Below are 27,670 nucleotides of genomic sequence, written 5' to 3'. Positions count from 1 at the left end.
GCGAGCGGCGTGGGAGCGATGGATGACAGACGGAGACCACAGTTTCAGGATAAGTGGAAGGCAGCGCCGGGCAAGTTACGCCACAGTTTGCGGATGGATTGTAGATGGACTGTGTCTGCTGGCTCTGTTGTTCAAGCTTTCGCAAAAGCCGGCATTATTTCTGAGGAGCTGCGCTGCACGGAAAGTGACTGACAGCGAAGAAGGGGAAATTGGCATGTCTGATTTAGCGCAGCTGTTTAATTCAGAAACAGAGGATGATGAATTTGATGGGTTTGATTAATACTTTGTAATAAATACATGAATAAAGCACAATCATACTCAGTTTTGCTCCCGCTCTATTTTTCTACCTGAAAACTTAATTCAACAGCAGCCTCTGGGCGGGTCTCCTCCTCTTCAGCGCGGTGGCTGGCAGGTGTTTTTTCATCTAAATAATCTAAATCTTGCAGCTATATTTGCTGTGATCAGTGGGAATAAAGTAGTTTTAATATGTTTTTAAGTGAGAAAGTCCACCTGAAAACTTAATAATTGCAGTCAGTTCATCCAGATTATCTATTTCTGTCGGAGGCGCTCAGACCCCCACATACCAGCGGTGCACCGACAGTAGAAATCCCTTCAACAGCAGCCTCACCGCGGCTGCTGGCAGGTGTTTTTCATCTAAATAATTTAAACTGCAGGCACCAGGATACCGGCAATAAAAGCAAACATATTCCGTCGGCAGGTTTCAGGATTTTAAGTTAATTTAGGAGTGATCACAGCGCTGTGTCATCTGCGATGTGTCTGTCTCATAACTATGTTATTTATCATCATCTACGAGCTCAGCCTCCTAACCTTAATATTTGCGTTGCCTTAGAATTCGTTATTTATAATTAAATAGGAGCGGGTCTCGCAGCCATGGAGGCAGACATCTTTGCGCTACGGCAGCGCAGAGCCAACAAACTAGCGATTGCGAGATCGCGATTGCGAGATCGGCAAGTTGAGAGAGATGAACTGAGACGGTACTGAACAATAGATGGCAGTATTAAAATTATCTATGTAAACAAACCTCATCACTTGAAAAGGTAGGTGATGCGGACGTCTTGGAAGACATTTTGTCCCGTAACGCTCGCCGTACTGTTGGGGGGGAGAAGCGGTGGGGGGGAGATGTTCATGTTGCTGCGGTCTGCAGTCTGAACGTTAGATGTCGCTGAAAATTACACACTATAGCTTTAAAGGGCGGAGAGTTGACTTCTGTGTGACCTAAAAAAATCTTTAATATGTCTGAAATAGCAGCACTATTTGCTGAGTTTTTTTTCACGTCAGAAGAGTGTCAGCTTCACGTAGCCGAAGCTCCTCCTATATGATGATGTGGTCCAGGGTGTAAACGCTGTGCATCTGAAATCAGAGCAGTGAACTACACTGCAGTGGCCACGGAACTCACCGTTCCACCGCCCCTGGTCTGAACGCAACACAACCACTGGAAACAGACACGTAATTCAATCAAGTGGCTGGCAATTAGGATTTTAACTTGCAATGTGCTACTCCTCATGGGAAACTCCTTCAGGAAAAAAATGGCCCAGTCCCATTCACTGTTTTTGTCCCTAACACTCGGTTTTGCACGTTCACATGTACAGGTAGTGTGTCCCAATAATTTTAAGAGCTAGGGGGAACTGCCCTTCAAACCTTAAAATTATCCCTTCAGACCCAGGGTGGTCAACAGTTGACTCATTCAGTGAAAAGAAAAATGGCGTCCAGCTGTGTGAAAGAACTGCACAAACACATGCTTATTTTTTACAAATAAGCATGTGTTTTTAAAACAATATGTTGAGATATCTCAGTTAGACGTAAATACAATCGAATTCCCATACTGTAGTGTTAAAACATGAATATTGCAAAACTGCAAAATCTTTCATAGTACACATAGTTTTTTGTTTTGTTTTTATTATAAACATAAAGTAGGATTATTATGCATAAAAGCTTTTTAACAACATCACATTATCACCATTTCTATCTTGATGTGGAGAATTGCCACGGTCACTATAGCTGGATAGACGGTGTAACATTAAGTATAATTGTCATTGCTTTTGTTTACTGCCTAACACGCACACACATTAAGACATGATTTTTCAGGTTTTATGCGTAATATCTCCGTAGTTCTTGGGCCAATCCACATGAAAAGAACTGTGGTCCAATGTCTTCTTTATCTGCACAATCATTTATCTTCTCATAAAGGTGTCAAAAATGGGGGACAATAGTCAAAAGCATACTTGTGCTGGCCAATAGAAAGCTCTTACATCCATACAAACAATATGTCAGGTTTGTGCATCCATCCATCCATCCATCCATTTTCTGACACGCTAAATCCCAAGTGGGGTCGTGAGGGGAATTGGTGCCTATCTCCAGCTGTCTAAAGGCCAGAGGCGGGGTATACCCTGGGCAGGTTGCCAGTCCATCGCAGTTTGTGCATCCAATCACTTTCAAATAATTGCCAAGAACAACATCTGTGAATTGTTTTTTTTTTATTATTTCATTCAAAAAATGTCAGTTTAATACTGCCATCTGCAGGGCTGGGGTGTAATTGGTGCTCCCCTTTTTTATCACTCAAATTTACTGATTGAATCTATTTATGACATAAAACGGAGCTAAATGCATCAATACTGTATCTAAAAACCAGCTAAGTAATACTTGAAGTCGGTTCCTGCAAACATTGAGTGAGAAGTGCTGCAAGGAACCTTTTTTCTCTGGATAACGTATCAGACAATAAAGTCTGAAGTAGTGTATGAGAATCTGGCCTAAACATCTGAAATCTTCTGCTGGATTGTTCTGATGCTGCTGCCTTGTATGTTTTCAGTATTTTAAATTAAACCATGTCTTAGCCATAAACATATATATCTCATTATCTTTTTGTAAAATGGATCTTTAAAAACTTAAAAAAATAATAATAATAATAATTAGAACAGATGAGGGCTTCATGTTGTTATGTTTTATTTTATAAACTTTTAAATGTATTTAGTTTATTTCAAATCAAAGATAGATGATGTTTAAAAAGTATGAATATTTACATTCCGAACTTGAGAAAGTTGCATATCTGTGTTTTAGGTTTTCTGCAGCCAGTTTGACATGAGATTTATGTTCCTGCATGCAAAAAATAAAACATTTACTTACCTAGTTGTTGATGATGTCACATGTTGAGCTATGTTATTCTAGATACAGATAAAGTTGCAACAACATCTTTCTCCAAATGTTGAAAAAAACAGTTTGGCCTCAACCTCTGAATCATATTTATTGGACCTGCATCAAGAACTTGATTAAGACAGCACATTAGTGTTATACATTCTCTGCCCAAACCCCATTATACTTAATTATGGTTGTGTTTAAGCTGATCAAGAAGTTGAAGTGTGCTGCATCCATGCATAAAGCAATGACTCATTCGGATCATTAGGCCAATATATTCCTCCTGTTAAAGATCCGGAATTTTAACATATAAAGTATATTCCTGACAATTTGACATATTATTTTAAAATATTCATAAATAATGCAGTTTCTTGTTAATTATGCTGTTTCAGACTTATAAAATATCAGAAAGATTTTTATTTGAGCAACACATAAAGCAAAAAAATAAAAAAAATATATATAAAAATATGAATAAAAAATGCGGGGTTTCACCCCTCATGAATCAAGTTGGATAGAATGAAAAAAATCTTGGCGTAACAATCTGACGGTTTGTTACCCTATTGAAGGATCAGATCTCTCAGCCGTTTGGAATAAGCTTGCTTGGCACAAAAGCAGTAGGATACGATACCTGTTTCTATCCAAGTGAGGTTTAGAACTATATTTTGTAGAGCAGTGAGATACTAAATGTGGCTAAGCATCCATTTTCAAACATAATGTAACATAAAATAATGAAATAATTCTGGAGCTTCTAGGGAAAACAAATATATCATCAAACACTGTGAGCACCATAAAATAATATCTAATTAACAAAAAGGTTCAATAATACATATATAAAATACCTATAACACCAGGTTAATAAACAATAACTCCATTTAAGGTTAAAAAACAATCTTAACCACCTTGTCCATGTGTAAACCTACGTTTGGTCCACTTGTTGAAGCCTGAATAAAAACCTATGGCAGAAACGACTTCCTTCCACTGTTACCAGCAGGGATTGTCACTTTTGGCTATCCCAAAAGTCACCAGAAGTCCATCCTCCTAAGCATATTCTGGAGCCGGATGCAAACCAAATAGCCGCCCCTTTGTATTTGCATCTGATTTGGGATACGCTCAGGAAGATGGACCTCCATGCTGCTTGAATGCATCAGTGCTTTAAATACAGATTGCTCTGCTGCGAGCCGACAGAAAAGAGGTATTGAAAACATCTTCTAAAAACTGTGAAAGTCCGATTGCCTTCAAATTAAATCTTGTTTTATGTTTGCCGTGACCCGGATGACTGAATATTTATGATCCTATGATGGTTAGTTGTTTTAAAGGAAAATTCCGCTCACATTCAGAATACAAACTTCTGAAAGTACTTGAAGTATGAAATTATTACGTACTGTTCTATAAGTGTTTTTAATTAAGAGTAATTTTCATTTCAATGTGCTTTACCAGAGGCATCCATGTTTGTCAAACAACACTACTGCCACCTACTGGTTTGTGAAGTCATGGTGCGGTATCAGTTGTTGAGCAAGTCCCAGTGCTTTATCTGTGTTTGTCACAACCCCCTATTATTCATGATGGTGACGATCTGTGCACTATGCTAGGCAAAGAGTAATGGATTAAGGAAGTGTATTTCCTCTAGCCAGAAGTTTGATGGCAAATCCGCCCTCTTCAAGTTGGCATTGCAACGATGAACCCATGGTGGATCATGAATCAGAAAGGTGAAATAACTATTTTTTTTTTCACTTTTACCTGATGTATTAAAACATCCAGCTGCCATGAATGTGGGCATTGACAGTTTAAATGTAGCTCTTGCAAATTTCACTGACAAAGTCCTCTCAAAATCTTAAATAATCATTGTTGATTGCAGATGTTTCTAGTAGTTCCCATTGATCTTGCTTGTAAAGCGGGGAGAATGGTACTAGGCTTACCGCTCCGTGATGTCACTGTCAGGAGTGAGGTGTTACTATATTTGGGCAAAAATGGCCGCTCCTGGATATTTTTTTTTTACGGATTAGCGCTAAATTCATGAAATCATTACAGACGTATTCGTTTTAAAGCTACAGTGTGTAATTTTCAGCGACATCTAACGTCCAGACTGCAGACCGCAGCAACATGAACATCTCCCCCCCACCGCTTCTCCCCCCCAACAGTACGGCGAGCGATACGGGACAAAATGTCTTCCACAACGTTCGCATCACCTACCTTCTCAAGTGATGAGGTTTGTTTACATAGATAATTTTACAGATAGTATTTCATTAGTCTGTGTAGGGTATAGATTTCATGTAGACTTGCCGTAGTTACTTTCGAGCGTAATGGGCGATCTCGCAATCGCTAGTTTGTTGGCTCTGCGCTGCCGTAGCGCAAAGATGTCTGCCTCCATGGCTGCGAGACCCGCTCCTATGTAATTATAAATAACGAATTCTAAGGCAACGCAAATATTAAGGTTAAGAGGCTGAGCTCGTAGATGATGATAAATAACATAGTTATGTATCATATATTACATTTCTGACTGTATATCCCTGTAATTATTACACACTGTAGCTTTAAGTTTAAACAATGACCCCTTGGTTATTCCTTGCTGACCGGACTTTTCCTTTAAAATACAATATAGAAAATATTTGCATCAGATATAGGATATTTCTCATAGCTTTGTTGCAACATTTGCTCTCAAAACTAGAAAATACATAACGTTTATTATCTGCTTTAGCGGCCATTACAAAATGAGATGATAATGGCAACCCATCCGTCTTACAACGCATCATTTGGCTGCAATAAAACCAAATCCAGCTGCCACCCCGGACAAAAAAATACATCAAAATATAAATATTTCGATTAAATATTATTAATATTAAGCTACAAGCACATTCTGTTCATCAAATTCCATCACTGCTATCTGACAGAAAGGGTTATGGTGAAAACAGATTGTAGTTTTCATAGCGAGGAGGAGTCGTTTTCCTTTGTTTATGGTAATTATAAATTCTGAGGCCTAAAGCAGCACGTTCCTTTGAGTGGTTTTTGCCAGTTCAATCAATAGCTATGGGGTAATATTAGATAAAGCAGATATAAGGGCAAATATTTTTCACATTTCATTTTTTTCTCCAGTAAGTTCATTTTGTTTAAAACGCTTCAAACGATAATTTGTATTGACCCCCAAAGCAGGTGAAGCCCTGTTCAAGTTCCATATTTAGCAAGCAGAGAGCAGAATCGGTTTTTAATTGTGTTTTGTGTGTTAAATGGTTTTACTAAACAACACTGTAACTGATAAAAGAAAGTAGCTCCAAGGGTCTGTGCAGAATCTTTTATAAAGAGTAATTTCTGTGTTTGTTTTTTTTACAGTTATATCGTTCTGCCCCTTGGATGAGAATAATTAGAGTTTTTTATTAAATACATTCTTCTTTAAACCAGTTGCTCAGTTGTTTAAATAACATCCTCTCTGCTGGAGTGAAAAGCTTAATGTCCATAACGTGCAGGAAATGTAAGCATAGGAGGTTCTCTGTATAAAGATCAGTCTTCAGTGAGTGGTCAGAGTCTGCAGAAAGGACCGGCTGCCTTTATTGTTGCTTTCCTTGCAGGAAGCCTTTCTGGGTCTGACATTATTTTCCAGCACAGCATGAATGGAGATGAATCACTGCTGAAGCTTGAATGTGAAAAGAGATTGCGCTCTTCCAGCTCCATACTCCACACATGCAATTTCTTTCCTTTTTAGTGTATGCAGCTTTTATTTGAACCTTTGGTCTTAGAGGATCATTATTACCAATGGTTAATCTATTTGCTTGTGTATTTTTTTCCCCATTTGCTGAATGATTTTAAGAGTTTTTTAAAAAGTATATCTCTGTCTATATGTCAGATTCCATATCTCAACCAAATGCTGTTTCCAGGCACTGACAGAGATGCAGGTGCATCGATAACAGAGGATTTTATTTTTGTGGGGAGACAATCAGGCTGTGAGCTTCTTTGGCTTTCGCTTCACACACATTTAGCATTCTGGGCTCGTGCTGCAACATAATGACTTGTTGCCTTCCAAGAGCTTCCTCTGCTATTTCTGCCCTTCCGTCCGGCTCTCTGTAGATCCAAAATTGTCTAAATGAAAGACAATTAAAATGTGTCACACACAATTATGTTTAGCATCTTTGCCTCTAATTGCATTCTGCCCAGCCACAAAAATCTGGAAGATGTTTCCTTTCATTTCTTTTGACCACACAAAATGAGTATCACAGCTCTGTGTGCTTGAGAATCTATATTAGGTTGTTTTGAGCTCATTACATTTATTATATAAAGGGTTTTGCAGTACTTTAAAAGTATGTTATGCCTAAGTGCAATCTCCAGTGTATTTCATGTATAACCTAATAAAAGCAGAGTATTATTTAGAATTTTTAAAGTTTTTACTACTAAATTGGACGTGTTTTCATCTCTTTCCTCTGATCCCCATGAGAAAACTACAGTGCAACAATCTAAAAATCTGTCAAAGTTACCGAATTACAAAATAGATTTAACCTGTGCGTGATTTAATCTCATTCTTAGTGCTTTTAACATCTCACAAAGCTTTGCTCAGTTTATCAGGAGAAATGTTTAAGGAAAACTTGCTGTAATTATTTATTTTTTTGTTTCAGTCACAAGTTTAGTAACACGTTACGGTGACTTTAGAAACAATAACTAAATTAGAAGTCTACCTTTGGAAACACGATTTTATCCACAAAATGAAACGGAACCTGATGAAATCTGTTTAGCTTCATGTTCACATCTACTGGCTCAGTTTTGCCTTTCGATGCCTGCTTGTTAGTCCTGCAGTAACAGTTCTGAATGTTCCTGCTTCTGACAAAATGAAAGCCCTGGCTAAGGTGTGAAACACTGATTTGGTCCGTCATAATAAAGCTTTTTCCCCACCCATTTTACAGCATCCCTATCTTGGGATTATAAACATCCAATGGGTTTCAATGCTGAAACAAAATTGCAAACAACTAAAGAGTAGGGTTGGATCAAACCACAAGAAGATGCATTAAAAGGGATTTATTTAATTTAAGGGGCTAGAGAAAAGAACTCCTAAGTGAATTTTTCATTAAATTTAATTTAAAAGGAGAAAGTAATAATAAAAGTATCATTCATGAATAAAAGTCTGGAAGGTAATTTAGGTAAATACTCTGTTAAACCAACTTTTATTGCAGCCGTAACTGTTCTGGAACCTGGATTTAGTTCCCACCATTTTAGCACATAAATATGCTTCATTTGAAAGTATTGGAACTCCTGAACCCCTCTCAAGTCAATTGTAGCAACCGGTTTTCTTCATTCAGTAGGTCTACCATCTGATTCCAGTTACTAGATGCCTAATATGTCGACGATGATCTTTGAAGCATTGGATTGTATAAAGTAATACCCCCTTTACTGGGTATAAATCCTGGAGGTAGGGAAGTGGCAGAACTGTAACATCTGATCCTTTATTTTTATATTGCATTAATTCACTTAATAGGGAAATGACCCATTTTTTTCAATAGATTACCTTGCTTACATGATAGTAGCAGGACATGATCACAAATCAAGAATGAAACAAGGTGAAATTGGTTTACTGGATAAAATACCTAACTCATGATGGTAGATTAGATATATAAACTAATCACTTTAAATGATCTGCTTTTTACTTGAATGTACAGGGATTAAATGTTAATTACAACTCAAACATTAGCGACACTTTGCTCTATAAGATAATAATTTGCCTCCTGTTATCAGCTTAACAACTGAAATGCCTGGGGGATAAAAACTATTTCAATCAAAATAAAATCTCTTTCCGATCGTACCAAATCGGATTACAATCTGCAGTCAGACCGTGTTGATCTGATCAGGCCTTTAATCTGGAGCATCATGGTATAGAATTTGCACGCACAGAATTGTAGTGCATGAGTAGAGCAGTTTATCTTGGAGTTTTTTTTTAATAAAACTGTTTGATTATGACTTTCCCTCGATTGCTGTGTGAAAAGAATATAAAGATAATGCAATCTGTACAGCTCAATATTGAAAAACTTCTTTGAAGAAGAAATTTACAAAGTATGAAACATTTCTTTAAATAAATTAATTTGAAAAAATAAATAACATTTATGTAAACAGCAAAGGTACCTTCAAAACCCTTTGACAAAGAACTTTTACTAAGTTTAATTTCTGGATTGCATTTTTTGTGTCCTTTTCTTGCAACATAAATGGAACAAATTTCACTCCATAGTAAACACAGTTTATCAGTTTTGATTGAAGCCCAGTATCAGTGACACCCCTCTGAAAGTATTACATCTTATCCTAAAATAAAACATCTCCTTGTTACTATAGTGACTTTGAACCTTATTCGGTCTTACCATCTCTCTCACACCTCAGGTTCCTGATAAATTTCACAGCACACATGAAGACCTGGGGAACTAAGCAGGAGTGTAAGTTCGCCAACGCAGCAGCTCCAAATAGCCCACACCGGATTCCCAAAGGCTCCCCTGCCATCTGTAGCTCAGCACCCACCAACCACCAACACACGTGCTGCACAGTAATGGGGGTGAGGGTTAATTAATGAAGCCCTCTCTTGGAAATATCAAGCATATGCAATAATGATCTCATGTATATTTGATATTCAGATGCTTTACTGATCCCTGATGCAACTCCGGGGGGGAAGAAGTTACCACAAAAAAACTTCAAACCCTAGAATCTGGTTCTTGTGCTGTGAGTCAAGTTGGGGGGGGAAAATGATCACACAGATGCACAGATGTTCTCCGGGTTGCTGCTGTGATTCCAAGTTGGCTGCAATCAGTGGCTCCTTTTCCTCCTATGTTGTCAGCTCATCCTCCATCTTTGAGATTTTTTGGATGACCCAAACTAGAGGCAGATGGATTTTTAGCACAAACCCTTCTTACTCCTCTGAATTAGCACAACCCACCAAATACACTCTTATATGGCCACTGGGTAGATTGAAAATCATCAGACAATACTGTTAAGCCGTGAGTTAGGAAATAATCAACATATACATCAGGGGCGTTGCTAGGCACAAAGCTTTACTGGGGCACTGGCCCCCATACCACATATGCCCCTCCTTCCATACACAAATACAGACAAGCACACTGCCCCACCCTGATAAATTCCTACCAAAATTACCAGTTGAGATATTAATGAGTGTAAGAGCATATTTGTTTTAACAAACATGAACGTTTTCAACATTGCAGCTATAAAAAATAAGACATTACCAACTTTAAAAATAAAAAGTTTCCTTATACACATTCTGAAGTAATCATTAATTCCTAGAGTTTTAGTTCAGGGGAAAGTTTAACTCAACCTGAACTAAGTTTTTCTTTTATTTTTTGAGCATTAAAGTGTACCTCCTATTTTTCATTTTTGCAAAGCGGTCAATCACTAGACTGTGACTCAGCTTAGAAAGTTCTTCCTTTTCAACTGATAAAATAGCAAGATGATGGAGCCTGTCTTGTCCCATTGTGCACCTCAGCCAAGTGTGGATCCTTCTCAACACACTGAATGACCTTTCACAACTACAGCTGTAGTCTGGGATTGTGAGGGAGATCTGGATGACCTGTGTTAGTCTTGGGAACATGATGTTATCAAGCAAGTTGAAAATACACTGCATATCCTTGATGACAAGGCTTATAAAAATTATAAAAAGCTTTCAAACCATTTTGAATTAAACGTTTTTTTTACTCCAAATTTGTCCTGGGGATGGTGGGACAACTTCACTTGTCTAGGACCATCATGCTTTCCCCCTAAGTCACAAATGTCCCCTTCTTGTTTGTGGAAGCTGGTTGTTGCTCCCTCATCACCTTCATGGTCCTGTCTCTCTCCTGTCTCTCTTGTCCTTCACCTGTCTCTTGCCCGTCAGTCTCGCCTCCTCCTCCCTTTCCTACTCCAGCACCTTCATTCTCATTCTCTACAGCGAACATTAAAAAACGTAAATTTATAATTATGTAAATATCTATCATATTGCTTATAACGTTCCTAATGTAACTGGTTAGCTTAAATCACTAATTCATCACGGGACCTTACCTCCCTCTCTCATCTTGTTTTACTGCTTCCCTGTCTCTGCTTCGTGTGAGGAATTTCCTGATATCCAGTAATTTTCAGTTAGTAGCCTATAAATCATGTGGTTTCACTGGGAAAATAATAAAATTGACAGGTAAGAAACGTTACCAGAACTAAAAATGCGTCGCCGCCGCACAGTGTCCCATCAACTCAGCTGAGAGCAGCGCGTTAATTTACCTGCAGTTCATGCAGTGACATGCGCTGACGTGGGGGCGCTAATACATCCTCAATTTGGATGTACGCATTTGAGTAGAAATATACGTCTCCTCCCATTATCTAAATTGATGCATTAAAAAAATGTATCACTGTTGCAAATATTCATGAGATTTATACTGGGGCACAGCTCATTTATACTGGGGCACGTGCCCCAGTAAATGGGGTCTGGTGACGCCGATGATATACATGTTTAAGATGCACCATAGATCAAAGTTTTCACTGACTTTTTGAGGGGTCAAAAATATTTTCTTCTGGTTATGATGCCAAAATTGACCCAAAAGGATTGTAAGCCTACAGGAATAGTAGGTTGAAGTGTGGGATGTAGCTCAGGCATTCCCAGATCCTAATAAAATTATGATGGAGCTGAGCAGTTGCTTCTACTCTGTGTTAGATTTCTGGGATTCAAATGAACCAAAAAAGAAGCAAACTGAGTGGGAACAGTGGTCAACTTTGAGCGTAGGTCACTTAAAGGAATAGTACACCCAAAACATGATTAGCCTTCATTTTCTACTCACCCCCATGCTGAACAACACTCTGGAGTACTTTTTTGATATCTCAAATGCATCTGGAGATCTGGGAGGCTTCTTGCTGTCTGCTGACATTCAAATAATGGAGGTCTATGGCGCCCGAGACAGAAAGGTCCATAAAAGTCCACAAAAAACGTGTCAATATTCCTCCATACTGCTCGTCCAATGTATTCCAAGTGTCCTGAGTGGGTAGCGTCCATAATTTACTCGAAACTAAGTCATTTAGAATGTTTTTAGAGCATAAACAGTAGTGTATAGGATTTCCTGAAAGTGCGCACATGCGCGTTCACGAGCCTACGGAAGCCGGCAGACCAAACCAGCGCATTCAGCTCGGCAAAGAACACATGCTGTTCCTCAACACTGAAGTCCTCAGACATTTTTCTTTCGTTGTTTCTTTCTTTGCACAGGTAAACAGCACATTTCTTCTTCTACGCTTGCATTATTGGCAGAGCAGACGCTGAATGCGCACTTTCATCTGGTTTGGTCTGCCGGCTTCCGTAGCGTCGTGAACGCGCATGTGCGCGCTTTCAGGAAATCCTATACGCTACTGTTTATGCTCTAAAAACATTCTAAATGACTTCGTTTCGAGTAAATTCTGGATGCTACCCACTCAGGACACTTGGAATACATTGGACGAGCAGTATGGAGGAATATTGACACGTTTTTGTTGGACTTTTATGGACCTTTCTGTCTCGGGCGCCATAGACCTCCATTATTTGAATGTCAGCAGACAGCAAGAAGCCTCCCAGATCTCCAGATGCATTTGAGATATCAAAAAAGTACTCCAGAGTGTTGTTCAGCATGGGGGTGAGTAGAAAATGAAGGCTAATCATGTTTTGGGTGTACTATTCCTTTAAGCATAAGTTTGGGTAAGAGCAAAGGGTAATTTTTAAATCTTGAATTAGCTAAACCTAGTTACCGGTTGGCATCACAAAGTTAAAGGTTTCAACAAGAGCATGAGTTCACCAAATACTGGCCAGGGTTAAACTTGTAGTTATCTTCTTAAAAAAATGCATATTCAGGTTATACTGGTGAGGTACTCAGTGGTGCAGCAGCTAGCTTAGCTGTTGATAACCAGCTGGGGTTTGGATTTATTGCCCTATCAAGAGAACCCAACTCCCATCTGTAGTCCTAAAGAACATTCTTGAATCCAAAAGCAATGGGAAAAAGAAAATCATCTACTGTATGGTCAAGAAGAAATGCACCTAGAAACAGGAAGGCAGAAAAACTCTTACCTGCTGATTTGTCAGATTTGGCTACTTTCAGTATTAGTGAGGCATTTAAAATAAATAAATGCAGAGGAAGAACAAAATATATATATAATATATATAATTCCTATCGTATTCTTGATTTTCTTTAAATAGATTGTGCATTTGTAAACTTTGTTCATTTCAATCCAGCAAATGAAAATAGATATGGAGCTTGGTCTGTCTCAATTTTCACAAATACACATATGTGATTCATACATGCACAGGACAAGATCCACAGACGCACAGCACGATTCCCACAAGCAGAACAAAAATCCACACACATACAGTACAAGATAAGTCATCCCATGTGGAGTAGTTTCTTGTAATTATATAAGGGAGCTTTGTGAATGGTGGCACGTCAAGGCAGTCTCAAAAATCCACGCACAAATGCAGTGAAGTCTAAAGACCACTTTTAATTTTTAATTTAAAATTGTTTATGGGCCAGAAATATTTTTGTGAATCTTGCTCTGTGCATGTGTGGATCTTGTGTGCTTGCGTGAATCATGCTGTGCGTGTTCGAATCTTGTACTGTGTGTGTGTGGAGATTTTTGTACTTGTGTGAATCTTGTCGTGCATGTGTGGACCTCGTCCTGTTCTTGTATGAATCACATATGTGTATTTGTGAAAATTGAGACCGATCTGACTCCATAATAGAGACGTTGTCCTATTGAATAAAAATAGTATAGTTTGACATAACACTGACCACTACAATATTTCATTATATCTAAGTGGCTAACTCAGGTTGCAAAAAAGCAATAAAGACAGCAAGGATTATAGAAGATGCATTTTTTTCTGTTATATCATTGAACTTTGGCTTTATAGGTTGTCAGATCTTGGAAAGGGAGTAATATGATAATCATTTTCCAGATTAAGTACATGCAGGCTTTTTAATGGTGCTATTTGCCGTTATTGTTCACAAGATGCTAATGACAGAATCTAATATTAGCTCTGACCATTATTTGTTTTAGTTGTTAAACTCAAATTTAAAGGCAATTATATCACTTGCAGTATGACATTGAATCTGCCTTTAATGTAACAAATAATATGGTAGTTCTTTAAAAGAGAAGGCTGGGAAATGGACCATGAAATTCTAATCAGTACATTTCTACCCAGAAGTCTAATCAATAGCAGGTCTATAAGTCAAAACTTTCACTTAAACAGTGAGCAATAATATTTGGAGAATATGGGGAGAGCTAACTGGCAGGAGGCAGGGGGATGTTTCCATTTACATTTTAGAGTTAGCATGGAGAAAGTCAGCCCTGATGTGTTCCACATATTAATTGTGTGGCTTTTTTATACTACATATAAACAACATTCAGATCCAAGACTGCTTGGTTGCAGATAGAAGAACCTCGTTTTGAGCATCAAAAGTCTACCGTTTTCAATTAGATAAACAATGTATTTCTGAATGTTTGGACTAAAATCCAAGCTTAGATAGAAAGGTTAACCAAGAAAGCAACTTTTACAGCCGTGTGAGTGACCTAGCCAGCCAAGCATGACGACACAGTGGTGATTATCAAGAAAAATGGGTTTTATTTCCCCAAAGTAACAAGAATCAAAACAATAATGACAGGGCCCTTAAAATAGGTCAAATAAACAGACTAACTTAAGGCAAAATTGGGATTGTTGGGATTTTGTAAGGTATAAATGTATGTACTGAGCTTGCCCCAGTAAGAGCACCTAAAATGAATGTATTTTTGAAAAATTTGCCTCTGCCTCAGCTTCCAAACCCCACAGTGGCTTTCAAAAAAACCTTATCTCCAACACAGACACTAGCCACTTTCCACCACATCTCCCCACTTTGGTGCCAGGTGAATTGTGGGAAAAGGGTATACAACTATACAGTCTATGTAAATAAATGGAGATCAATGGATTTCACTCAATCAACGCTTTGCTCGTATTTTACTTTGCAAAATAAAAAGAGAACAAGACACAAGAGCCCTCACAGCATGATGTTCGGCCCTGTTCTGAACTAGACAGTATTTTTATTTATATTTTTATCCCAAACACTCCCTAATAGCAGCTTGCAGCTCTGAGGCCTGAATGAATTAAACTCAGCACCCATAATCAATATATCTTAAAGGGAATTAATAGCAGATAGATTTTTTTTCCTACCACATTGGCTTCTCCATTGGGTTGCTGTCCTTGTTCAATCTTCCTCAGCTAGCCTCTAGGACTAGTACTGGCCAACCACAGCCTCTCCCACTGTCTGGCGCTATATTTGCCTGGTGGCCTTCTCCGATCTATCCTTTGTTCTCCCACTGCTGGTTGATGCAACATGGGCAGCTGCGTCATCCTGGCTCTAGTGCTCTCTCTGTTGGGTTTCTGGCTCTAATTTCCCTGCTGCATTTGTCGTAGCTCCAGAATGCCGTCTCACTTTAACTTGAAGAGGCATTACAGAGTTGTCTACTGATACTGCCACATGTGCTCAAAACTCTTCTTCTTGTTCTAGTAGCGAGGACGTACTTGACAAGTTCTTTTTTTTTATGTTACCAGAGTTGCCTCTGGTGTCTAAGTTGAGCTGGATGCCGATCACTTCTGAGTATCAGCAAAATCCATATTGAAAATGAGGTGCACCTTTGGTAACAATTTCCTTAAAATCCTTTCTCAAGTTTAGAAATAAAGCACAGCATGTGTCCCCAGCCTCTCATGTTTGTTCAGCTCTCACCTCCTTCATTCACTCTGCTTTCTTCTTTGATCAGCAGATTGAGACTTCAACAGTGACAAGGCTCACCTTTACCCTGTTTTTGTCTTCAGTATTGTACTTCTGGATGTTTTTGAGTCCGATGCTGAAGCTGTCAGTAGTTACTGTTGCAACTGGTTTTAGGGGGGTACTGCCTGTTCCACCAAACAATGTTAAAGAATCCTTTAAAACATACCTGCATCAAACATTTGGATCATCACCAACATTTGATGAGTCATTATTGTTCCTTAGACTGAGATGCACCTGTGGTAAAGATTTAATTAAAATTTGTTCAGAACTTTTCAAGCTATCCTGGCGGACTGAGCTCCGCAGTGAGATGGTGCTACTCAGGCTCGTCTATCCAGAAGCCAAACGAGTAGAAGAGAAATATGATGGGGGGGGGGATCCGTTAATCCATCTGAGGTGTCCAAGGGAGAATCCAGGGGAGGTTCCAAGTCCAGATCCAGTTCCAAAATCCAAAAGCACAGACAGTTCAAAGGAGCAGGCAATCTCCGTTACTCACCGGCTGGCTGGGTCAGAAACACGGGTTGACAGTCCAGATCACTGAGGCTGACGAGCAGGGCTCAGGCGGGCAGACAAAAATCCAGAAAGGGGTCAGGCTGGCTCAAAAACAGGGGCAAAAAACAGGTCGAGATTCAGACAGGCAGACGGACATACAGATTAGGCTGGAAGTTCTCACCGTTTGGCTAGAGACGTTCTGGCACTGGAGGCTGGAGGTACGGAGCCTTTAAGCAGGTAGGGTGGAGTAGAGCAGGTGTGCTGATTGCAATTAGCATCTCCAGTGCCAGGAACGTGACATATGAAGCTCACTATGTGAACTGCCTTGGCAATTTGTGTAATTTTGTGTGCTGAAAGCCCTAAAAAGAAGGCCGATGACATTGGACACAGACATGGCTGAGCAAACGTGGCTACTATGGTCTGTCAATTTTACAGAAAGAACTCCATTTCACCCACACCCTCGCCATGCTCCTGTGTTTTCATCTGAGAGGAAGAAGATGAAGAAGAATCCTTGTGCCCACTGACCGATTTGCACGATGGTCGACTGAATTTTAAACATGTTTGATTTTCTCCCGATGTCACGATTCCTAATCAGGAGGTGTTCGTGAGAGGCTGATCGCCCCCCGTTACCCCCTGTACACTTCAGGCTGAAAGTCGGGCCAATTGAAAAATTCTTGCACGACTGGAAAGTCGGCCCAAAAAGGGCAAAAAATCGTTGTGTGTATGGCTTTAGAGGACAAGAAATATCACCTTTGCCTTATGGTGAACCATTTTCACAACATGCAATATTAATTTTAACATATAATCTCCTTAGTAAAATGACAAATAGGAGTGGCCAGGTCAAATTACAGGAGTCAAGAGAAATGTGAAGGATTATTTTTTTCTCTAAATAGGCTTTAAAGAGAATAAAAAAAGGAAAAAAAGCATGTAAACATGAATTTAACAGGGTTTGTATACAGTGGTTAAAAGGCCATTCATAAACAAGAGTATTTAACTTCGAACAAAAAACTCTTGAAAAAGAACAGTAAATGGGATGAAGGTCACAAAGGAAGCTATTTGTTTTATTTTCATAAAATTTTTTAGATTAGTAATCGAAGGGCTTGGCACAGGAGAAAAGAAATAGTGCTTTCTAGGTCAATGCTGAGGTGGTGCACATTGAACAAAACACTAAAAATAATAAGGGACTCAGGAAGAGGAATCAGCACAGAAAGTTTCATTAGTGGGAGGAAATAAAAACGTTCCAAGGAGAGGGGAAGGAATTAGGACGTAGGCGCCACATGTAAAGGATTTCATTATAAATGGGTTATCAAAGCACTAGTGAGAATTGTTGAACTTAGCAATGGTTCTTTTCTAGAATCTAATGTAGTTACAAGCCAGACTGGAGACAGACTGAGTGGAAGTTTTTAACACACTGATTATTAGTTCTGGGTGTTAAGAGTAGGTTTGAACTGAAAGACCTGAGTGGTGTGGGAGGTTGATACACTGACAACAGATCTGTTATGTATTTAGGTGCTGATCCTTTTAGTGATTTATTGACTAATGGAAGGATTTTAAAGTCTATTCTCTGAGCCTGAAGAACTTCAGAACCAGGCTGATGCATTCTACTTTCTTGGATACTAACAGCGTTTTAGATCAGCAGCAGCTGTCTGGTGGACTTTTAAGGCAAACCTATGAAGACACTATTGCATCAATCAATTCTACAAAAGATAAATGCATGAATGAGTTTTGCTAGATTCTGCTTGGACATTAATCCTTAAATCCTGAAAATGTTCTTCCTGTGATAAAATGCTGACTTAGTAACTGCCTTTATGTTCCTTTGAAGGTTCAGGTCTGAGTCTATCATGACATCAAGATTTTGGTCACAAGCTGTGGTTTCTAGCGGTAGTAGCTGAAGCTGTGAGCTTTGTTTTTATTCAGTTGTAGAAAATTATGTTGCATCCACATATTGATCTGTTCAGTGCATCTAGCCAACACTCTGATGGGTTCATAGTCACCTGGTGATATTGTGATGTAAAGCTGTAGTTATGGTATTATGGTGATGTTGTTTGCTATAAGCTGAGATGAATTGGTATATAGATGAATATGAGGGGCCCCAGAATGGAGCCTTGGGGAACCCCACATGTGATTTTTCTGGTCTCAGATTTAAAGTTCCTTTAAAGATACTGAAATCCCTGTCCTTCAGGTAGACTTTAAACCAGGACCAGTTTTCCAGACTCTCTAATAAAATAAAGTGATCAACAGTAACAAATGCTGCACTGAGGTCCAATAATACCAGCAAAGTGGTTCTTCAACAGTCAGAGTTTATACAGATGTCATTAGTACTGTGTTGGGCACGGAAACCTGACTGGAAGACATCAAAGCATCAGGTCAATTTTAAAAAGGCATTTAACTTTTCAACCACAACTTTTACAATACTTTAGATCCTCTAGATCTAAAGTATTTAAATCCTCTTGGTTTAGATAATGTCTGTTGCTCACTATCCAACTGATGTCTGGTCTGGTGCATGTCATGGCATAAATCAGACTATCTACTATCTCACGATAGTTTGTAGGATTCATTATTTATGTTTCATCGCACTCTTTTTGATCAAGTCTTGGTTCACCTGGGGTGGATCATAGTTTGCAGTCCAACATTCCATACTTTATGAAGAGGAGGTTTGAGAAGGGCCTGTATTTCTGCATGAACAATTAGTCTAAGTGTTTCTTGTTTAACAGTGGTTTGATAATTGCTGTTTTTAAGGTCTGGAAGGAAAAACCCGAGATAAGGGATGTGTTTATGAATTAAAGTAAACATTCTTAATAAATTGTGGGTAAAATATCAACAGCAGGAACACGTTTAGGTAAAAACTATTTTTTGCTCTGTGGAAACTCAGTTCCTTGGCCATTGGACTGTCAATAAAGCTAAAATGAATCCATAGAAGAAGTGTCAGCAGTTAGAGCTGAATTAAAATGACATGAAGCAAATGTGTATTAATTGTAAAATAAACACTGTATTCAACCAAAGGACGATTTTACACATTTTAAACATTAAAATCTTGTAAAGGACAATACATACAATAAAAGGTTGCCAAATAATTCATTCTGTCGTTATGTGACCATGTGCACCTCCTGCAGCTTGCATACATCTTTTTTTAATGCATCACCAGAACATGATTGCAGACCAGCTGCTGTGATGCGACTGAAATGTAATCTGCCAAGAAATTAAATGAATCTGATCTAAAAGCTTGTTTTCGGTACAGTTACAATATCCTTTTTTTTTTTTAAAAGGTCCTAAGTAACATTGCATCTCTTACATTTTTAATTGGAGAAAAAAAATGCCCCATTAATGGTCCTCCTCTCAGAACATAGAAAAGAAAAAACACATTAATGATATGATCAAAACAAAAAGAAACTGATCAACTAAACCCTCCAAACAGAAGGTCATTGAAAAATTGTATGAAAAAATCACACTTCCAATTGAAAGAAGGTGAAAAGAGGGAGGGACTATGTAGGATATCTGTTTTTCTGTTTTTGTACTCCTGTGTTCTTTGGATTTTAATGTGGTTTTCATCCCCACAACAAGAGGTGGCAGTAATGCAGAAAAAGAAGGATAGTTTAATCAATATATATTTAGATAAATTATTCTTTTCTATGAAAAGAATTGTGGTTTTAAGTCATCAATCCTTTCTTGTTTATGACCTTCACATATAGCAGACACATCTGTAATTGCAGCTCCTACATGTGCATTGTATTTCACAGCTGAAGGTCATAGCTGTCTCAAACCAGCCTGTATTTTTCTTGTCCCATTATTATTCCAGTGTTTTGATGGTAACACTTTTGCTTTGCCGGCTGTGAATATAAAAACCTGTGTGATTGCTATGTTCATGACCTTAAGGAAGTGTGCGAGTTGTGAAAAGACCAAATTATAATTGCACATCAAGCCCTATCAACCTGTTGTCCTCATCATCTGTAATTGCTGCTTCGGTGTAAACGTGGGTTGTAACAGTAAGGTAACTCTTTCTGGAAACTTTGCATGATCTCTTATAAAGAATCAAAGTACCTTCAGCCCTTTTTTGCATTTTAATAATTGTAACACCACAAAATATCAAAAGAAAAGAAAAACAAAAGAATATTGTTCCAACACACAGAACTCGATCGACTTTGTGGAAAAGGTGAGGGATGTTATGATGGTGTCAAATGAAGCTGTGGTTCTGCAATGCCACATAACTCTTTACGTGTCATACTGTTAATGAGGCATTGGAAGTTAGATTAAGATCAGACACTATTTTCAGCAGCAGAACCCCTCTTTTTACAGAGCAACCTTGCCAACTTGTTAAACTGTGCCTGCAGTCAACATAAATCATATATGGGGGGATGATGGTATTTGCAGAAACATGGGTGTGCTATGGGATCCACATCTTGTTTCTTGTTTTTTCAACATTAAGAAAAAACTGGGATCCTAGAGGTCAGAGGATCCTTGCCTTGAGGTAGAAAAAAGACCCTGAGTGTCCTTTTCAGTGACACCCAATGTTGTGCCAAGTCATAAAAAAAGAACAAACTCAAAGTTCAGTTCACACAAATGAAAATGAACTAGTTCGTGTCCATAGTTCACTTTTTCAAAGAATTAACTAGGTTAACAAACCTATAAATTAACTAGTTGAAGTTCATTTGGTAAATTGAGCCACAATCCCACACAATATTGCCAAATTTTTCACCATTTAAATGTGTGGTCATAATATATAGAAAGAAATGGAAAAAAATAATGCTGTCAAGCTATACTGTATGTGCAGTGAAGCCTTTATTTAGGCAAATTACACAATCTGCTGAATCTATATCAGAAATGATTTCCTACATTCCTCATTCAGTAGCAGATATTTCCCAATATAGCTCAGATGCTTTAACTTGATGTGTTGCTTCAAGTTCAAAGTGGACGTGGCTGATGTACGGACTTTTTTGTCAAGTCCTGGTGGGCACAGTTTGCGCAATAACATGAGTTTCTTTCTGTCCAAGTCTTCCTTTGGTAGATCCTAAAACTCAGAGCTCTGCAAAACTAATATCAGAAATACCAGTAGATGTGTCTGAATTGCACAGACTAGTACTTGCAGTAGGCATGCTAGTCCATCAAGTTGTTTGTGGTAATTAGTGTCGTAAAACCTGAAGTTATTCAATGAAAAGTTTTGTTGTCAATTGAACATGAGCTGTGTGTGTCAGTCGTTATTCTCAGAGTGAACATACCTGTTGTTCATGTTCAAAACTGATCTGTTCAGTTCACCGTTGACTAATAATATGAACGTATTCAGTGAACGCCATTCAATGAACACTTTCCTGCACACTGAAAAACACCAAACCCAGTGGTTTAGGAATGTTATTCACTCCGGGGTTCATATTTAATCTCAACATTTCAATAATCTGTAATGAGCTCAAAATGCAGGACCCAGAATTCAAGCAAGACAGACAGTAGGAAATTTCTAAGCGTTTATTTAACAACAGCGTTGTGCGGCTGTTTGTCAGCTGGATTCTCTGCAGGAGTATAGGCTCAGGTCAGTGACTTCAAAGTCCTTGGACAGAAACTGGTCAGGAAACATACTTGCAAGAAGCTAGAATGATCTGGCACCACAGGCTGGGATAGAGAGGTTTAAATAGCAGCAGGAACAGGTGGATCTGATGAGAGATAATGAAGGGCAGATGAGAGCAGAGGGTGGAAAATTCAACCTTAAGGTGCTAAGATGATGACATAAACACATTAACTCTGTTAATAAATATATATATTTCACAAAGGAAGAATAAAAATATGGCAAAATGGATTTCCTGGACTGTGATGTTTCAAGTTCTGATGAAGGACATTCAAAAACAGATGTGTACTGTAAACTCACTCACACACACCAATATTTGCAGTTTGAATCTCATCATCCACCAGAGCACATGTTAGGGGTAATCAGGACTCTGACACAGAGCAGACAATGTCCACAAAAACGCATGAGAGAAGGAGGAATTAAATACAAGGCAGGGCCTAGAGAAATGAAAACTGGGTTTTCCTTAAAGCAGACAAAAAAGCCCAAACATGACTCAAGCCAGCCTTTGAGTGAAAATGAGGACGTCAAACCCAGACCAGAGGTCATTCCGTAAACATGACGTTCCAGTGGCTACTAAACCCCAAATCACATTATGACTAAGACTGGTTAAAAAACAGACTTGGTCCCGCAGCACAGACGGACTAGCATCATTTGTGTGGTTCAATGCCCAAAGACCATGAGTTGGTCTAATGATTTGGTGAGACTAAGCAGCCAAAAGGATGCCCCAGCCGGCGTAGTAACATAATCAGGTCAAGATTTGCAGTTTATGCTGCATTGACACCAAACACATGTTTAGCATAAAACAGGCATCCGACACATCAGATTGGATGATTTTGTATTGTGAGGTCAGACACTCTGGACTTTGAATGTTTAATGACCTGTTTGGCGAGCTGCTCTGTTCTTTTCCTTGCAATCTAGAGAGGAGCTTGGCTTTATTAGTTGTTATAGGATGAAAAAAGTACTTTTTAAACACTTTTTTATGCAAGAAAGTATACCCCAACACATCATATGTGCAGTCGGTTTAGGATTATGATAATACTTAAATATTCGCTATTGTTTAGAGGGGCAGACCCGCTGCTTAACATCCGGCTCAGTGCTGTAAGTCTCCAGTGAAAGCTCTCTGAAGCCAGCCAGGCTTTAGGGGCTTTCCTGCTGCTGTTTGTAGCGGCTGATAGTAAACATAAAGCGTTTTTTTAGTACAAGACCATAAATCAAATATTTTTTTCAGAGGAAGGTTTTGCCACTTTTAGTATATATAGCTATTTCTCCACAGTTCAATAATAAAATATTTTAGTGGAGTGATAATGATCATATCATTCTTTATTTTCCTTGTACATCAAAAATGTATTCTCCTGGCTTTTTAAAACCACTTGAGTTTAAACCTTTTTTAATAGTTATTTTTTGTAGTTTTAGGCTGACAGCTCTACAGAAGCAGATATCACAGCTAGAACTGTCTCCCAGAAAGCTCCTGTATCAGCAAATATGATTGGTGATGCTCCGAGTCCGGCTGTAAAAGTTCAACATTTTCAACAACAGTGCCCTTACTTCTAGAGTCCTTTACCCTACAGTCGAACTGTCCCCCTTTGAGGCTCAATTTTATCACGGTCTTGGTTCTGTTATGTTTTAATTTGCTCCATGTTTTCTAGTTTTATTGGTTTAATTCCTCTTTTGTACAGTACTTTCTGGATATATTTGAGTTCTAAGGTTTTTATTTGTTTCCCTCTGTTGCCCTCTTGTGTTGGGCTTCTTTTCCCTACCTCTTTTCTTGACTCCTCTCTTCACAACTGCTCCCAATCAGCCCGTTAGTCCTCTCTTTGTTCAGTCTACCATAAATACTCTCCTGTTGCAATTCCTCAGTGCTGGTTCCTTGTCATACTTTGGCTTACATTGTCTTACTCTGTCCTACCTCATCTTACCCTGGCTCCTCGTGATTGATATGGTTCTGGTTTGTTTTACATTTTAAGTTGGATTTTTGGATTTTTTGGATTCCTGTCTCTGTTACTTGCGCTAATTCATTAAAAGAACTGCAAGAACCCACCCCTGCATCTCAGCTTCTGCATTTGGGTCCAAAACCACAACCAAACTTGACACAATTATAATAGATTCATGTACAATTGCTCAGCGCTGGCAGCTTTTGTACTCCGTGATGTTTGTTTTCCTGTACCTGGTATTCTGGCATGCTATCCAAGGTTTCTGTTTCTTCATAAGCTGTTATCTCTAGATGTTCGTATTTGTAAACCCTCTGCAGTAGGAGCTTTCACTCAACCATATTTTTCTGTGTTAAGCTGTCTGTGTAGTAACATGTGAGAACTCGTTTGAGAACTCATAGTTATTTGGTTATTAATACTTATTAAATACAGATTTTTACTTTACAGCCATCATGGATTTGTTTCATCTTTTGCGCTACATGCCAAACCTTTGTTGTTACTGGATAAGATACCTTAGATATGTGCATTTCTTTGCATGACTTTTATTTGTATAAATCGGTTCTATTTCCACCGCATTTCCTTCAAAATGGCCAACAGGATATTTTTTAAATAAGCCCACAATGTATTTTAGAAACAAAAAAGGCAAAAGCATAATTAAAATTACTTAGGGTATGGTTAGGGGTTAGTCGGTTGTTTTAATGCTGTGAAGATGCTACGAAAAAGCCTCTACATTGGTAATTATTTAATAATTAAGTTATACAGAAAACTGTTTATAAATAAAAATAAAGTGACTCCAGAAAACGTAATCTAACAGAATTATGGACCATAAGGGGTCATTTATGGCTAAAGGTGAGTAAATGAAGAGAACAGGTGGAATCATGGCAAGTAGATACAAGATCAGACAGAAGCAAAACACAATGGGACACAGAAAACTCCAAGAGAGTCCTTTAGAGGTATAGCAGTTAAACTCCAACCCGAAATATAAAAAAAAAAATGCCTAACATATTTTTTTCTTCATTTCTGCTTAAAACTTAAGTTAAAAATGCTGGTACCAGCACATTCTCTGATAAACTTGCTCTCTATGAATAAAAAGCAGCTAAATCCTCTGTGCTCCACTGTTCCACCAACAGCATCTAATGGCTTTTTATATGAAATTCCTATTGCAGGGAACCACTTGTTAAAAGCCTCCTGTCAGAGAGAAAACATTAAGAGGATTTAGGGATTATATACAGCACATGCACTGATGCCGGTCCTTTAAATTGGGGAAATAGATCACATTTGGATATAACTGCCCAGAAACCCAGTGCAAGTTTCTGTTTCTAAACAAGCAGCTTTAATTTACTGTTTGTTCCCAAAAGAGAGCTGGCTGGCTAATAAGACATTTCAAGCTCTTGGTCACTGATGTTCTCTCAGATGTTTGATGCAGTGGCAACCTACTCATAGTGTACCCTGCCACTCTTCCATTGACCACAGGAGATAGATAAACCTCCAAGTTGAGCATTCCTCAGGTATCATCAAAATAACTGGCAGCACTGCAATGTCATAAAATTAACCAACCTCCCACTGTGTTTTGGAATCTCATTGCAGACCACTTTGGAAGGGGGAAATTGAGAAGTCGTGGAGTTATTTGTAAGGACAGAGACACATTTCAACCGCCTAGATTAATTCCTACATCAAAGAAACGAAGACATGTCCGATCAGCTAAGTTTTATATTTGATTTGTTGCCAAACAACATCTTCAAGATTGTGCTTAAGAGGAGCTCAGACTGCTTTAAAGTGGGGCTTACAGTCACATCACTCTTTCAATGAAATATCCGATCATCTCAAGTTACATAGAACACTTTTTCAGAAGGGTAGACCTAATAAAAATAATTTTATTTATCTCAAAGCTACCGTAATACATGGGTCGAAGGTTACACAGTGTTGCTTTAATTGAACTCCCTCATTGTGGCACTGTAAAGGCATTTCTTATCTTATCTTATAACATATAGTGTTTAGATCCTTTTTTTATTTTTTGGGGGGTTCCCCTCTAGCCATTCCACGCAATCACCTGGAACTGATTCGGCTCATTCCTAGTTTTAGTCTGTGAGGCCAACGCCCTGTCTAATTTTAAAACTAAGCTTAAAGTTTTCCTTTTTGATAAAGCTTATGGTTAAAACAGAGGAAGGTTTGCTTAGAAGAGTAGAGTAGATGTAGTGTAGAGCCTGTTGTATCTCTGCTTCTTTTTCTGCCTCTATCTCTTTTAACCCAAATTGGCCTCTGCAGATGGCTCCTCTCACTGAGCCTGGTTCGCTGGAGGTTTCTTCCTGTTAAAGGGGAGTTTTTCCTCTCCACTGTCGCTACAAGATTTGCTAGGTGTGAGGGATTTCCTTCGAATCAATTAGTTGTTGCAATCTGCTGGTGATCCTAAGATTGAAAACTTTGAACCAATCTGACTGTGATCTGGTTGAATTGTGTCTGTAAAGCACCTTTAGATGGCATGGGTTGTGAATTGGCGCTATATAAATAAACTGAACTAAATTGCAATATGATGAGCTATCTGGAGGGGGAAAATTCAGTCTACCTTGGCTCTACATGGGCTCTACCTTTCTCATAACTTATCGAAAATAGTAAGGTTATCCTGAGCTATTTTATATATTTGTGCTGCCATAAGTTTAGGTCCCTGGATGACATAGGGGGCTCTTTTCATCGTTCTGCTTCATTATATCTCTATCCTACCATTCCGCAGTATTTGTTAGTTCTACTCATTTCAACCTGGACAGACTTACAGAAAGAGATGTTGTAAAAAGAAGAGTTTATTGACATAAATGAAATAAGTTCTTAGGCTGTCGGACATGAGCAGAAGATTTCGTATTGAGAACTGATGAGTGATCCAATGGAGGAGAGAGTGGCTTAGTCTTCCCCTGGTGTCTGGACACTGGTGGTGGACTAAGCCCGGGATTAATGGGACCAAGCCTGTCCCAGGATTTATTTCTTCAGGGAGGAGATGGGGCGGAGATGGGTAGAATGACACCTGTTGGGCAGAAGGAGTGCTGGGTCTGTCACATGAAGACGGAGAACATGGAAGGCGATTGGCTCTGGAAAGGTTATGCGCCTGAAGACTTATCATCATTCAGGGGACCAAGACATCTTGCCTGGTCAGGCACAGACCAGTATTGGTTATTGCAGGATAACAAAGACCTCAGTGACTCCCCATTCCTAAGCGGCTGACCTTTTCTTCTGGTGCAATTTTTCAATTTGCATGTTTTCTTTTTTTTTTTTTTTAAGCAGGTGTTAAAGAAAAATGATTATTTTTAGTCTTTAAGTGTTAATCTTATGGCATGTGTAAAAGGTATGTTGTATACTCTCCTTGTGAACATATTTCTTATTTTGAACAAGTTTGTGAAGATAACCTTTCCTTGAACCAGATTACTAAATTTAAGTTTGTTCCAGAGAATTTATGGTGAGGCCCCCCGCATTCCACACCGAGTCTGTGAGAGCTTATCTTGTGTTTTATGACCCTAAGAATTCTAGATGCCAGGACAAGCTTTCCTTCTTTTCTTGTTAAAACAAAGAAGCAAATGACCCCAGATGTTTGCAGTAGATTAGGTGAAGCGCTAGGCAGTGTCAGAGTTGGCTTTTGGTTGGAGGACCGAGGGCCAGCCCTTTTTGAATGGATTAGATACAAGAGGATAAAGCTTTCTAAATAGAAGTTACAGATCAGATTTTGCCCTTGCAAACTCTCCAAAGATGTCTTGAACATCTTTGCTTTCTTTCCTCCTATGTCAGGTAATGGAATGTATGTCTCTGTTGTTCTGCAGTTTCTGGTG

This window comes from Cyprinodon tularosa, unplaced genomic scaffold (assembly GCF_016077235.1).
Source record: "Cyprinodon tularosa strain WSP-4 unplaced genomic scaffold, ASM1607723v1 ctg255, whole genome shotgun sequence".
In the NCBI taxonomy this organism is placed as follows: domain Eukaryota; kingdom Metazoa; phylum Chordata; class Actinopteri; order Cyprinodontiformes; family Cyprinodontidae; genus Cyprinodon; species Cyprinodon tularosa.
The sequence above is the reverse complement of the archived record's forward strand: the minus strand, read 5'-3'. Positions refer to the sequence as shown.